Source organism: Impatiens glandulifera, chromosome 1 (assembly GCF_907164915.1).
Source record: "Impatiens glandulifera chromosome 1, dImpGla2.1, whole genome shotgun sequence".
In the NCBI taxonomy this organism is placed as follows: Eukaryota; Viridiplantae; Streptophyta; class Magnoliopsida; order Ericales; family Balsaminaceae; genus Impatiens; species Impatiens glandulifera.
The window spans coordinates 126,030,717-126,045,834 of record NC_061862.1 but is presented as its reverse complement, the minus strand read 5'-3'; positions in this window follow the sequence as shown (position 1 = coordinate 126,045,834).

Genomic DNA, 15,118 nt, shown 5'->3' with positions numbered 1-15,118 from the left:
ATGTTTATATAATTGATGGACGAGATTGATATAGATGTATTTGGAAATGATAATAATATTTTGAGCTCTTAAGGTTATAATATACAATTGAAGGAAATATTATATGACCCAAGTGGGAGATTGTTGGAATTATTTTCAATATTTTGGTACATATATTATTTAATAATTGTATATTAGTTGTTACCATAATAAAGATTAAAGCCAATTAAAGTGGTCTATTAAAGTATAAAAGTTATGATCTTATTTAGACATCTATAATAAATATGGGGACATATTTGTGTAGAAGCAGAAATATCATTTATTATTTCGTTGATGGGCCGAATAATAAATGGGTATATTAGGGCTAGGTCCCCAACCCATATAGAGAGCCTACCTAATTTGTTTCTCTCATCGAACAATAAGGTTTTAGGTTCATCTTTCAAGAACACTAAAGGGTTATTGGTATAGGGTTGGAAGACTTAAACCCCACCCACATCAGACATTCCGATCCAGGTTCAGATATAGAACAAGAAGATTCAAATTCCGATCTAGGTCCAGATTCAGAACAAGAAGATCCAAGATCTAGAGAAGATCAAGAAAAAGAGAATAACGAAGAACGACTTAATGGACCGTTCTTCATTCAAGATCCAAGTATGTTTCCGTAATTACAATTTATCTCAATTTATCGACATAGAGTATATAGATTATAGACTTAAGGATTAAAGATTTAGATTAAAGAAACTAACATAGACAACATACACAAAATTCTCTCATTGATAGACCTGTTCATCCTCTCTGCGACTTCATTCTGTTGAGGTGTTTTTAACACAGTTTTCAAAAGCTTGATCCCGTGACTTTTATAGTATTCCACAAAAGGCCCTCTGTATTCGCCACCATTATCCGAACGAACACATTTCAATTTCTTCCTAGTTTCTCTCTCCACTTCAGCATTAAACAACTTGAAGTAATCAAATGCTTGTACTTAGTCTTCAAGCAATATTCCCACGCCTTCCTTGAGCAATCATCGATAAAAGTGATGTAATAATGAGCATCACCTAAAGTCATGGAATCCATAAAACATATGTCTGTGTGAACTATATCTAGGATATTGGGCTTCCTAGATGGAGAGAAACTTTTGAAAGAAACTTTATGTCGCTTACCAACTAAGCAATATGTGCATGTATTCAAATCTGTGGACTTTAAGCCTGAAGATCGATTTTCTTGGAGAGAACTCGCATACCATTTTGACTTAAGTGACCAAGTCGCTTATGACAAAGTTGTGTTGAACACATTAACTGCATTTTCTTCTCCCCCGTAAGACTTAGTCTCTTTCACATATAGAGAACCGACCTTCTTTCCTTTAGCTATCACCAAAGACCCCTTAGTGAGTTTCCATTTTCCTTCACCAAAGTAACTATGATAGTCCTCATCATCAAGAATACCAGTAGAGATTAAATTCATCCGAATATCGGGAACATGTCGAACATTCTTCAAAAGTAACTTGCATGAAATGTTAGTATTCAAACAGACATCTCTTTTTCCAACAATCTTACACGTAACATGGTTTCCCAACGTCACTAAACCAAATTGTCCACTAGTGTAAGAAGCAAATATATCACAACGATTGGTGACATGATAAGAAGCACCCGAGTCTACCACCCATTGTGTATCTTGAGAAACAAGGTTGATACTATCATTGTCGTAAACAATATCGATGTCGTGACCACCCACATCTGCAACCTTACTACTTCCATCTTGCTTATTCTCTTTTTGTTCCTGTTTCAAATATTTGCACTGATACTTCTTTTGTCCTGGTTTGCCACAATGATAACATGTAATCTCTTTTCTTGAGCTGAATGTTCCACGTGACCTGTCGGAACTGCCACTACGATTCTTTGGAGTTTTACTTTTACTTCTACCCCTTCTCTCGGTCACGAATTCCTAACTTGGAGTCGAGAAGCCCTGTTCTTTTCTTCTAGCCTCTTCATTCAACACGCTCTCTTTCAACATTTTCAAAGTGAGCTTACTTTGTGGAACAGAATTGGTAATTGAAACCAAAAGTGTTTCCCAACTATCAGGTAGAGAATTAATCAAACAAATAGCATGAAGCTCATCATCAAATTTCATTCCTATCGCAGCCAACTCATTTAGAATCCCCTGAAAAGCATTTAGATGCTCAGACGTAAAAGACCCATCTTGATATTTCAACGAGCAAAACTTCCTAAATAGAAATGCTCTATTTTGAGTGTTGTTCTTCTCATATAGTTCACTCAAAATAGTCCACACTTTATAAGCATTAACTTCAGTAGCCACATGCTGATACACACTGTTGTCAACCCATTGTCTGATTTTACCAACTGCCTTTCTGTTCAGCTTCTTCCAATCTGCATCTGTCATAGCCTCTAGTTTTCCTTTATCACCCAAAATAGTGTCTTCATAATCATAATTACACAATAAATCCATCATCCGTGACTTACAGATTGTGTAATTGGTAGTTGTGAGTTTGATCATCGTGTCATTACTACTCAACGATTCTTCCATTTGAATTATACAAGAATCACCACCAAACGAACTCAGCTTTGATACCACTTATTGTAGAAATCAAATAATAACACATGTTTAGCAATCCATAAATAGATAAGCTACAACAAAGGCCTAACAATTATTTTTCCCCTTTTGCTGCTTCAATGGAGGAATTGCTGCTTCAATGGAGGAAGAACTGTTGGAAGAGGGAGAGAGAAAAACAACTAAAAAACTATTGTGTTTTTTTTTCCTTAATTAAATATGCCCTAATGGGCTTTATTAATTTGTCAAGCCCAGCTGCCAAATGAGCTGACCCAACAAATCTCCCCCGTCAGCGCTACTTCGCGGGCTCCAATAAACCCGTTTTCTCCCGACAATCTTCAAACTTGTCCTTAGGCAAGGATTTCGTAAACATATCGGCACCATTCTCACTTGTATGAATCTTCTCCAAGTTCAGCTCTTTTGCCTCAAGCACATCACGTATCCAATGATATCTCACGTCGATGTGTTTGGATCTCGAATGAAAAGGTGAATTCTTTGAGAGATGAATGGCACTTTGACTGTCGCAAAACAAAGTAAACTTCTCTTTCTTTTGGCCCAACTCTTGTAGGAACTTCTTCATCCATAGAACCTCTTTACATGCCTCAGTAGCTGCAATATAATCAGCTTCTATAGTAGACAAAGCAACACACTTTTGTAACCTTGACTGCAACGAAACATCACCGCCTACAAAGGTAACCAAAAAACCTGATACAGATTTTCTTGAATCAACCTCATCCGCCATATCATAATTTGTAAAGCCTTCCAAAATAGGAGTATCACTTCCGAAGCATAAACGTGCTTTCAAAGAGCCTCGAAGATATCTGAGAATCCACTTAACAGTTAGCCAATGTTCTTCTCCCGGGTTGGAGAGATACCGACTAACAACACCAACTGTGTGTGCTATGTCCGGTCTTGTACATACTATGGCATACATAAGACTACCAACTACAGAGGCATAAGGTACATTCTTCATTTCATCTTTCTCATTCTCACTTGTAGGACATTATTTAGAACTTAACTTGAAATGACCTGCAAGTGGAACTGAAACCGGTTTTGCATTTTTCATTGCAAACCTCTCAAGTACCTTCTCAATGTACTTCTCCTGTGATAGCCAAAGTGTTCTGTTCTTTCTGTCTCTTGTGATTTCCATGCCTAGGCTTCACTGAACCAAAATCCTTCATCGCAAAAGACTTGTTCAAATCCCTTTTGAGCTTCTCAATTTTCGCAATATCTTGCCCAACAATCATCATATCATCAACATAGAGCAGAAGAATAACATAATCATCTACACCGTATCTCTTGATGAAAACACAATGATCAGAAGTGGTCTTACTGTACCCATTTTCTTCCATGAAAGAGTCAAATTTCCTGTACCATTGTCTAGGGCTTGCTTGAGCCCATACAAGCTTTTCCTCAACCTGCAGACAAGATATTCTTTACCTTTAACTTTGAAACCCTCAGGTTGTTCCATATAGATCTCTTCCTCCAAGTCACATGGAGAAATGCAGTCTTCACATACAGTTGTTCAATTCTACATAGATTGTGAAATAGGTTTAGGGTTTAGGATCTAGGGTTTTAGGTTTAGAGTTTGGGTATATAGTTTAGGGTTTAAGTTGAAAGAAAGAAAAATAAATTAATTAATTAGTAAATATTTAAACTGAGATTTAATTTTTAATTATTTTTAAACCGTAAATTCTAAATCTTAAACTCCAGCCAATGTCTTCAAATGTGGTTTTGCTGCCATTGTTTATCATGTATGGGCCGAGAGAAACGCAAGAGTATTTGGGAGAGTTCGTCGCGACGTTGAGCATGTATGGAGGGATATCGTGTTTGATTGTGGTACGCTAATCGGTGCGTGGAGGCGAGTTCCCAAAGGTGAGCGTGAATGGACCCTTTGTCGGGAGTGGAAAATCGATTATGACAAAGTGACATCTTTTAATTTTTCGAAAGCTAGTTAGTTTTTTATGATTGATTGTAAGTCTCGTGTTTGCTTTGTTTGAATGTTTGTTTACTTGAACCTAACTTTAACTTTCTAGGTTTGTTAGAAAGTTAAAGGAGACTATATCCGTTTTTTCCCGTTTTGGGTTTTTTAATGAAATGACAATAAGTCGTTTTCCCTAAAAAAAAAAATCTTAAACTCCTAAAGTTTAAACCCTAAATAGAAAAGAGATAAATTAATAAAAGAGATTAGTAAAAGAGATAAATTAATTAGTGTGAGAGAGAAAATAATTAATTAGTCGTAAAAAAAAATTAATTAGTGAGAGAGATAAAATAATTAATGAAAAACACTAAGATAAATTAATTAATTAATATGGAGAGTGAGGGAAATTAATTAATTAATGAGGAAAGTGTGAGAAATTAATTAACAAAAAAGAGGAAAGAATCTTTTGTCATTAAACGAATATCCAATATTCGCGGACTTTCGCGGCCCCATATTCGCGTCCCCTATCATTACTCCTTAACTTATATGATAAGGGATGCGAATCATTACTCCTTAACTTAATTTATATGATAGGGGACGCGAATCTGGGGCCGCGATCCGCGAATATTAATAGTGGATAGTCTGTTTATTCATAGAATATTCTCTTTTCATATTATTAATTAATTTCTCTCACTATTCTCATTAATTAATTAATTTATCTTTCGTTACTTTTATTAATTAATTTCTCTCTCTTTTACTAATTAATTTTTCTCTTTTTTTACTAATAATTAAAATAATTTATTGTCTCACCTCTACCTCTGAAGTATATTGAATGCTTAGGGTTTAAGATCTATGGTTTTAGGTTTAGGGTTTAGAGTTTGGGTATTTGGTTTAGGGTTTAAATTGGAAAAAAGAAAAAGAAATTAATTAATTAGCATATATTTAAACTGAGATTTTATTTTTAATTATTTTTTTCAACCCTAACCTTACATCTTACATCCTAAACCTTAAATCATAAACCCCTAAACATTAAACACTAAATACTAAATAGAAAAGAGATAAATTAGTAAAAGAGATAAATTAATTAATGAGAGAGAGAAAATAATTAATTAGTTGTAAAAAAGAGATAATTAATTAATGAGACAAAGAAAATAATTAATGAAAGAGACTGACATAAATTAATTAATTAATGATGAAAGTGAGAGAAATTAATTAACGAAAGAATATTTTGTCATTAAACCGAATATCCAATATTGGCGGACTTTCACAGCCCCAAATTCGCGTCCTCTATCATTACTCTTTAACTTATATGATAGGGGACGCGAATCTGGGCTGCAAAAGTCCGCGAATATTGGATATTCTGTTTAATCATAAAATATTTTCTTTCCTCGTGTTATTAATTAATTTCTCTCATTATTCTCATTAATTAATCAATTTATCTTTCGTCACTTTTATTAATTATATTCTCTCTCTCCTACTAATTAATTTTTCTCTTTTTTTACGACTAATTAAAATAATCTATTGTCTCACCTCTAAAGTATATTAAATGTTTATGTTTTTTTAGTAAAACGACTTAGAGTTATTTCATTAAAAATTCCCAAAAATGGGAAAATAAACACGAGTTTATGAAATCATTCTAGACAGACCTAAAATGATTTTGAAGTCGTAACATTTTGAGTAAAAGCTAAAAAGCTAAAATGTAAATGAATTATCTGATTATAATGTTTTCAATTCTAGTGAGTTTAAAAAACGGTAAATTCCAATTCCTATAGATATTCCAATTCTGCTCCATGCTTGGAATTCTTGTCCACATTCCCGCGAGGGCGCTGCAATCCGATACAATATCTTTCCATAACTCATCAACAGAACGTGGAATAGAATTCCAAGCACGGGAAACTGATTTCATTCCATTCCATTCGCTCGGGAAACTGATCAGCTCCAGGCTTTTATAGAATCTCTCCCAAAACTCTGAACCAATACAGCAGCTCCCGAATAGTTTATATATGGTTTCTTCATTTCCTCTACATAGAAGACAGTTTGTGTATGGGATGCTCATATACATGCTGATACGATCACGAGTGTTGAGTCTTTCCAAGAAGGCGAACCATAAGATGAACTGGTGTCTAGGGATAATCTTCGTTGACCATACAAGAGGAGCCCATTCTACTTTCTGTGCTTTTTCCCGCGTTACCTCCCATATTTTCTTCGATACCAGCTTCCCATTGTCCTCAGTTTTCCATTCATGAATATTCGGTCTGTCGTGTAGTTGTATGTTACTTATATGATCAAGTATCCTCTGTCTTTTTAGATTTCTTCTCAGGAGTGAGTCCTAATTTCCGTCTTTAATGTCTCTTATTTTCGCTTATGTGTAGTCCCTTCTGATGCAGGTATTTTGAAACTCCTCCTTGTGGATGATAGGCTGTTTTTCGAACCAGGGGTCGTGCCAGAATAGAGTGCATTTCTCGTCCCCTAACCGAATGTCATAAAGATCTGGAATATCACTTCTTAGTTTAAGAATCTTTTTTAAAGACCAGCTCATACCTTCCTGAATTTTGCAAGTTCAGATGCAGGTTTCGTAGTTTATAAACCTCGTATGCACCCATTTGATCCATAGTGACTCCTGATTGCGCTCAAAAGCTCACAGATGCTTGAAGGTGAGAGCCTTGTTCCACTCGATACAGTTCTTCAAGTCGATGCCTCCCTCATCCTTCGTTTTGCAGAGAGTGATCCATTTGACTTTTTTTCCTCCTCTTCCTCTACTGCCCCAGATAAAGTACTCATCAGTGTATCGAGCTCCTTCATTATATTCTTCAGAATGACTATTTACTGCGCCTAGTAGCCAACTATGCCCATGACCACTGTTTTGATAAGTTCGATCCTCCCTACATAAGAAAGTTTTTTCGCTTCCGAACCAGATATCGTGTTTTTTACCTTTTCAATCAGCGGCTTGCAATGTGAGATCTCGATCTGCTTCGCGGTTAACGGAATTCCTAAGTACCTTATGGGAAAACTTCCTTCCTTGATGCTAATGATGTTTAAGATGTTCTGCATCGTTTCGTCATTTATGCCTCCATAAAATGCCACACTTTTACTTTCATTAATAGTTAACACATGTAACCAAAAAAAAGAACGTTAGTGCAACCCTAATAGTTTTAATAGAATTAATGTATATGTGCGCTAGAATGAACAAATCGTCAGCAAAGCATAAATTGATTACCTCCTCTACTGAATGTTTAGGTTTTGGGATCTAGGGTTTTAGGTTTAGGGTATATGGTTTAGGGTTTAAGTTAGAAGAAAGAAAAAAGAAATTAATTAATTAGTATATATTTAAACTGAGATTTTATTTTTAATTATTTTTTTCAACCCTAACCTTACATTTTAAACCTTAAATCCTAAACCTTAAACCCTAAATAAAAAAGAGATAAATTAATTAGTGGGAGAGAGAAAATAATTAATTAGTAATAAAAAAAGAGATAATTATTTAGTGAGAGAGGGAAAATAATTAATGAAATAGACTGAGATAAATTAATTAATTAATGAGGAGAGTGAGAAAAATTAATTAATTAATGAGAAAGTGAGAAAAATTAATTAACAAAAAAAGAGAAACAATATTTTGTCATTAAATCGAATATTCAATATTCGCGGAATTTAGCGGCCTAGCGTCCATCGTGTTATTAATTAATTTCTCTCACTATTCTCATTAATTAATTAATTTATCTTTAATCACTTTTATTAATTATTTTCTCTCTCTTACTAATTAATTTTTCTCTTTTATTTACGACTAATTAAAATAATATATTGTCTCATCTCTAAAGTATATTATTGTCTCATCTCTAAAAAAAAGTATATGGAAGGTTTAGGGTTTAGAATCTAGAGTTTTAGGTTTAGGATTTAAGTTGAAGAAAAAAAAAATAAATTAATTAATAGTGATAGAGGAAGAAAATTTGAGGGAGGGAATGGGAGAGAATGATGTGTCACTACATCATAGGTTGGAAAAAAAATAAAAGGTGAGGAGAGAGAAAAGAGAGAAATTTTGTTATGTTTTTGGCTAATCAAATTTTGCCATATCATTCCCTCCCTCGAATTCCCTCCCTAATCATTTCTTTTAATTAATTTTTAAATATGTAAATTGAGATTTTATTTTTAATTATTTTTTTCTAATCCTAACCTTATATCTTAAACCTTAAACACTAGAAATAAATAGAAAATAGATAAATTAGTAAAAAAGATAAATTAATTAGTGGGAGAGAGAAAATAATTATTTAGTCGTAAAAAAAAATATAATTAAATAGTGAGAGAGAGAAAGTAATTAATTAAAAAGACTGACATAAATTAATTAATGAATGAGGAGTGTGGGAGACATTAATTAATTAATTAATTAATAAGGAAAGTGAGAGAAATTAATTAACAAAAAAAAGAGGAAAGAATATTCTGTATTAAACCGATTATCCAATATTCGTGGCCTAGCGTCCCTTGTCATTATTCTTTAATTTAACTTATATGATAGGGGGCCTGAGAAAGTCCACGAATATTGGATGCCGTGTTATTAATTAATTTCCCACACTATTCTCATTAATTAATTTATCATTTGTCACTTTTATTAATTATTTTCTCTCTTTCCTACTAAATAATTTTTCTTTTTTTTTTACGACTACTTAAAATAATCTATTGTCTCACTTCTCTAAAGTATATTGAATGTTTAGGGTTTTTTTTTTTTTGGATAAATGACTTAGTGTTATTTCATTAAAAATTCCCAAAAATGAGAAAATAAACCACGAGTTTAAGAGATCATTCTAGACAGGCCTAGAATGATTATGAAGTCGTAACATTCTGAGTAAAAACTAAAAAGCTAAAAACGTAAATGAATTATCTGATTACAATGCTTTAATTCTAGTAAGTTTAAAAAACGGTAAATTCCAGTTTCTACAGATATTCTAGTTCTGCTCCGTGCTTGGAATTCTTGTCCACGTTACCGTGAGGGCGCTGCAATCCGATACAATATCTTTCCATAACTCATCAACGCTTCTGCGAGTTCTGTCATATACTCTTGCATTCCGTTTTTGCCAAATGTTATACACCACTGCTCCAATGCCACACTTGAACACGCTTGTTGCAAACCTAAATATATTGAATGTTTAGGTTTAGAATCTAGCGTTTTAGGTTTAAGGTTCAGAGTTTGGTATATGGTTTAGAGTTTAAGTTAGAAGAAAGAAAAAGAAATTAATTAATTAGTAAATATTTAAAATTTAGATTTTATTTTTAATTATTTTTTTTCAACCCTAACCTTACATCTTAAACCTTAAATTCTAAATCTTAAACTCCTAAACCTTAAACCCTAAATAGAAAAAAGTTAAATTAGTAAAAGAGATTAGTAAAATAGATAAAGTAATTAGTGGGAGAGAAAATAATAAATTAGTAGTAAAAAAAAGATACTTAATTAGTGAGAGAAAGAAATAATTAGTGAGAAAGAGAAAATAATTAATTAAAAAGACTGATAAATTAATTAATTAATGAGGAGAGTGAGAGAATTTAATTAATTAACGATGAAGATGAAAATGAGAGAAATTAATTAATAAAAAAAACGAAAGAATATTCTGTCAATTAAATTAAATGAAAGAATATTTATATAACTTCTTATAATTTAACTTATATGATAGGGGATGTTAATCTGGGGCCGCGAAAGTCCGCGAATATTGGATATTCGGTTTAATGACAGAATATTCTTTCCTTTTTTTTTTGTTAATCAACTTATCTTTTTGTCATTTTTATTAAATATTTTTTTAAGAAATTAATTATTTTTTTAATATTTAAATTGAGATCCTAAACCCTTAAACCTTGAACTCTCTAAAAAAGAGATAAATTAATTAGTGGGAGAGAAAATAATTAATTAATCGTAAAAAAAGAGATAATTAATTAGAGAGAAGAAATAATTAATGAAAGAGACTGAGATTAATTAATTAAAAAAAGATAATTAATTAGTGAGAAAGAGAAAATAATTAATAAAAGACTAAGATAAACTAATTAATTAATGAAGAGTGTGGAAAAAATTAATTAATTAATGAGGTAAGTGAGAGAAATTAATTAACAAAAAAGAGAAAAAATATTCTATCATTAAACCGAATATCCAATATTAATTAATTAATGAGGAGAGTGAGAGAAATCAATTAAATAATAAAGAAAGTGAGAGAAATTAATTATCAAAAAAACTAATATTCTGTTTATTCTTGGACTTTCGCGCCGCCCTCAGATTCGCTTACCATTACTCTTTAACTTATATGATAGGGGACGCGAACTGGGGCTGCAAAAGTCCGCGAATATTAGATATTTTTTTTAATCATATAATATTCTATTTACTCTCGTGTTATCAATTAATTTTTCTCACTATTCTCATTAATTAATTAATTTATCTTTCGTCACTTTTATTAGTTATTTTCTCTCTCTCCTACTAATTAATTTTTCTTTTTTTGTACGACTAATTAAAATAATTAAAATAATAGTTTATTGAAAGTTTAGGATTTAGAATCAAGGGTTTTAGGTTTAGGATTTAAAATGAGATTTTATTTTTAATTATTTTATTAAACCCTAATCTTACATCTTAAACTCTAAATCCTAAATTCTAAACTCCTAAACCTTAAAATCTAAATAAAAAAGAGATAAATTAGTAGAAAAAGATAAATTAATTAGTGGGAGAGAAAACAGTTTAAAAAAAGATAATTAATTAGTGAAAGAGATAAAATAATTAATGAAAAAGACTGAGATAAATTAATTAATTAATGAGGAGAGTGAGAGAAATTAATTAGTTAACGAGGAAATTGAGAGAAATTAATTAACAAAAAAAGAAAGAATATTCTGTCATTAAACCGAATATCCAATATTCAGTCATTAAACCGAATATCCAATATTCGCGGACTTTAACGGCCCAGCATCCCTATCATTATTTTTTAACTTAACTTATATGATAGGGGCCGCGAAAGTCCGCGAATATTGGATCCCGTGTTATTAATTAATTTCTCTCTCTATTCTCATTAATTAATTAATTTATCTTTTGTCACTTTTATTAATTATTTTCTCTCTTTCCTACTAATTAATTTTTTTCTTTTTTTTACGACTAATTAAAATAATCTATTGTCTCATAGAGTATATTGAATGTTTAAGTTTTTTTTTTGGAAAAACGACTTAGCGTTATTTCATTAAAAATTCCCAAAAATGGGAAAAAAATCACGAGTTTAAGAGATCATTCTAGACAGGCTTAGAATGATTTTGAAGTCGTAACATTCTAAGTAAAAGCTAAAAATTTAAAAACGTAAATGAATTATCTGATTATAATGCTTTCAATTCTAGTGAGTTTAAAAACTGTAAATTCCAGTTCCTACAAATATTCCAGTTCTGTTCCGTGCTTGGAGTTCTATTCCACGTTCCCGCAAGGGCACTGCAATCCGATACAATATCTTTCAATAACTCTTTAACGCTCCTACGAGTTCTGTCATATACCCTTGCATTTCGTTCATGCCAAATGTTATACACCACTGCTCCAAAGCCACACTTGAACACGCTTGTTGCAAATCTATTTCCCTTGGCTTTGAGTAGTGCTGCATCTTTGATTTCATTCCATTCGCTCGGGAAACTGATCAGCTCCAGGCTTTTATAGAATCTGTCCCAAATCTCTGAAGCGATACAACAGCTCCCGAATAGGTGATCTATGGTTTCTTTATTTCCTATATATAGAAGACAGTTCGTGTCTGGGATGCTCGTATACTTGCTGATACGATCACGAGTGTTGAGTCTTTCCCAGAAGGTGAGCCATAGGATGAACTGGTGTCTAGGAATAATCTTCGTTGACCATACAAGAGGAGCCCATTCTACTTTCTATGCTTTTTCCCGGGTTACCTCCCATATTTTCTTCAATACCAGCTTTCCATTCATGAATATCCGGTCTGTCGTGTAGTTGTATGTTACTTATATGATCAAGTATCATCTGTCCTTTTGGATTTCTTCTCAGGAGTGAGTCCCAATTTCCGTCTTTAATGTCTCTGATTTTCGCTTCTGTGTAGTCTCTTCTGATATGGGTATTTTGAAACTCCTCCTTGTGGATGATAGGTTGGATTTCGAACTAGGGGTCGTGCCAGAATAGAGTGTCTTTCCCGTCCTCTAGCCGGATGTCATAAAGATCTGCAATATCGCTTCTTAGTTTAAGAATCTTTTTTAGAGACCAGCTCATACCTTCATGAATTTTATAGGTCCAGATGCTGGTTTCGTATTTCATAAACCTCGTATGAACCCATTTTATCTATAATGACTCCTGATTGCGCTCTAAAGCCCATAGATGCTTGAAGGCGAGAGCTTTGTTCCACTCGATACAGTCTTCAAGCCGATGCCTCCCTCGTCCTTTGGTTTGCAGAGAGCGGTCCATTTGACTTTTTTTCCTCCTCTTCCGCTACTGCCCCAGATAAAGTTCCTCATTAGAGTATCGAGCTCCTTCATTACCGTCTTCGGAATGACCATTTGCTGCGCCCAGTAGCCAACTATGCCCATGACCACTATTTTGATAAGTTCGATCCTCCCTACATAAGAATGTTTTTTCGCTGCCCAGCCAGATATCGTGTTTTTTACCTTTTCAAACAGCGGCTTGTAGTGTGAGATCTCGATCTGCTTCGCAGTTAACGGAATTCCTAAGTATCTTATGGGAAAACTTCCTTCCTTCATGCCCATGATGTTGAAGATGTCCTGTTTCATTTCGTCATTTATGCCTCCATAAAATGCCACACTTTTGCTTTCATTAATAGTTAAACTGTAACCTCAGAAAAGAACGTTAGTGCAACCCTAATAGTTTTAATGGAATCAATGTCTGTGTGCGCTAGAATGAACAAATCGTTTGCAAAGAATAAATGGGTTACCTCCTCTACCTCACAGAAAGGGTGAAAGATTCTTTCGGAAGATCGCGAAGATGCTCTTAAAAATCGCCATGATAGCTATGAAAAGGTAAGAAGAGAGGGGTCCCCTTGCCTTACCCCGTTTTCACCCTTTAAATAGCCTCCGTGGACTCCATTGACACTAACAACAAAGCAGGATGATGAAACACACTGCATAATCCAATCAAGAAAAATCATAAGAAAAGCAGAAACAACCAAAAAGACTTGAATGGCTTCCCATCTAACAGAGTCAAAAGTTTTGTGTATATCTATTTTGAAAGCCACTCTCGGGGATATTTTCTTATTCCCGTAGCCTTTTAAAAGGCTCTGCATGAGAAGAATATTATGAGAGATTGTCCTACCGGGGATGAATGCAGATTGGTTAAGATTTATAATTTTTCTTATGACATTTTTAAATCGTTTAGAAATGATTTTTGAAATTATTTAATAAATCACATTGCAGCAGGAAATTGGTTTGAAATCTTGTACTTTCTCGGTACCGCAGTTTTGGGGATCAAGGTTAAGACCGATGTATTCCATTGCTTTAACATCTTCCTGTTTTTGAAAAATTCTAGAACCCCATCAGTAACGTCTTTACCCACAACCAACCAATTGTCTTTTAAGAACTGTACATTAAACCCATCAGGACCCGGGCTTTTATTCTCATCAATACTAAACATAGCTTCTGTAACCTCAACCCTCGTGACCACCCTTATCAATTCGCGACTATCTTCTGCAGAAATTTTCTATCAGTAATCTGATACAAGGTATTCAGGTGACTTTGATGCTGCTTTCTTGTACCCATAAGCTGCTTATAGAAATCGATAGTCAAATCTTGTACACCCTTTTGACCTTGAACATATTCACCATCATCATTCTTCAGCATGTATACATTGTTTCTCATGTTTCTAGTCTTAAATTTTCTGTAGAAGAAAGATGTGTTTTTGTCACCCAACGAGAGTCAGCTCTGTCTTGATTTCTGTCTAATAAAATTCTCTTCAAGAAGACTCAACTTCCTGAAATTTTCAAGCACATCACTTTCTGTTTCATTGAGTTGTTCATCATTATCATCCCTTAATAACCTTTTCTGAACTTCTTCCAATTCTTCTCTAGCACCCAGAATTCTATTAGAGATATTGCTGAACTTCTTCTTGTCAAAGCTTTGGAGATGATTCTTCAAGAGTTTAAGCTTCTCAGAAACCTTGTACATGTTGGATCCCCTGACATCTGTAGACCATACGTTTTCGAGAATACCCTTGAATTTATCGTTTCCATCCAGAAATTGAAAAATTTAAAGGGCCTTTTGAACCTTTCTTCCTTTTCCCATAACAATTTAATCGGGCAGTGATCAGATATACCCAGATTCAGAACATGAAGTTGACTTCTCGGAAATTGGTTAATTCAGTTCTCATTTACTAGACATCTGTCAATTATTCTTCTTCTAATTTGCTCATTCCCTCTCGTAGAAGACCAAGTGAAAAAATTCCCAAAATTAGTAGGCTCGATACAACCCATATCTCTGATATAGTCATTAAAGTCAATCATATCCCGAGTTATTTCAGATTCTGGTCTACGATCAGATTCGTTTCTAGTTACGTTGTAATCACCAAGGACAGCCCAAGATTTATCACTACCGATCTAGTTTCTAAGACAAATCTAGAGGAGTCTTCTGTGAGTGCTTGAATTGTTAGCATAAACAATAACAAGATTAAACAAGATTCATGTGATTCTGTCTTTAACCTCC